Source organism: Calidris pugnax, unplaced genomic scaffold (genome assembly GCF_001431845.1).
Source record: "Calidris pugnax isolate Ruff unplaced genomic scaffold, ASM143184v1 scaffold1339, whole genome shotgun sequence".
Lineage (NCBI taxonomy): Eukaryota > Metazoa > Chordata > Aves > Charadriiformes > Scolopacidae > Calidris > Calidris pugnax.
The window spans coordinates 5141-6160 of NW_015091904.1; positions in this window are offsets into that span (position 1 = coordinate 5141).

A 1020-nucleotide genomic window follows, 5' to 3' on the forward strand; every position below is an offset into this window, starting at 1 on the left:
GCCACCAACGTACACTGGCAGCCCAGAAAGCCCCCCGCATGAAAAGAAGTGTGGCAATCAGGGCGAGGGAGGGGATTCACAGAGGGAAGAAAAAAGACAAAGTCGTAGGGTCACAGAACCATAGAACCATCTAGGTTGGAAGGAACCTTAAGATCATAGAGTCCAACCATTAGCCTAACATTGCCAAAACAGCTGCTAAACCATGTCTTCAGCACCACGTCTACCTGTCTTTCAAATACTAAAGATGGGGTTGGGGTCTTTTAAAACAGAACAAGTGCGAACCTCCTCTGGGCACTCTCTAGTTTCTCACCACCTGACTACAGCAGGAATTCCCACAAAAGGACATGCAGGTCCAGGTGTGGCCACCACTCAGCTCTCTGGAGAGGGATGAAAACTCAAGATGTCTGGGCTGGCCACACTCCTCCTAAGAAATGTCCCTTTGCTGCTGGCCTTGTTCATGGTGAGCATGCACCACTGGCTCCTATGGTGTTCTTCTGTAGTGCCCAGTCCATTCTCCTCATTGGTCAGGTTCCCTGATCTATGGGGTCATTCTTCCCCCTGATGCAGGACTGGCCACTTCTCCTTGTAAAACTTCAGAGGTTTCTCTTTCATGCACAGGTACAGGTTAGGGGTTGGTTCACCTGGTAGAAAGCAGCTCTGCAGAGAGGAACCTGGGAGTCCCAGTGAACAACAAGTTGACCATGAGCCCGCAATGTGCCCTTTTGGCCATGAAGACCAATGGTCTCCTGGGATGCATTAAGAAGAGCGTGGCCAGCAGGTCAAGGGAGGTCATCCTGCCCCTCTACTCTGCCCTGCTGAGGCCACCTCTGGAGTACTGTGCCAAGTTCTGCCCTCCCCAGTTCTAGAAGGATGGGAACTGCTGAAGAGAGTCCAGCAGAGGCTATGAAGATGATGAAGGGTCTGGAGTACCTCTCTGAAAAGGAAAGGAGGAGTGACCTGGGTCTGTTTAGCCTGGAGAAGACTGAGAGGGGATCTCACCATTTCTTATCAGTACCTAAG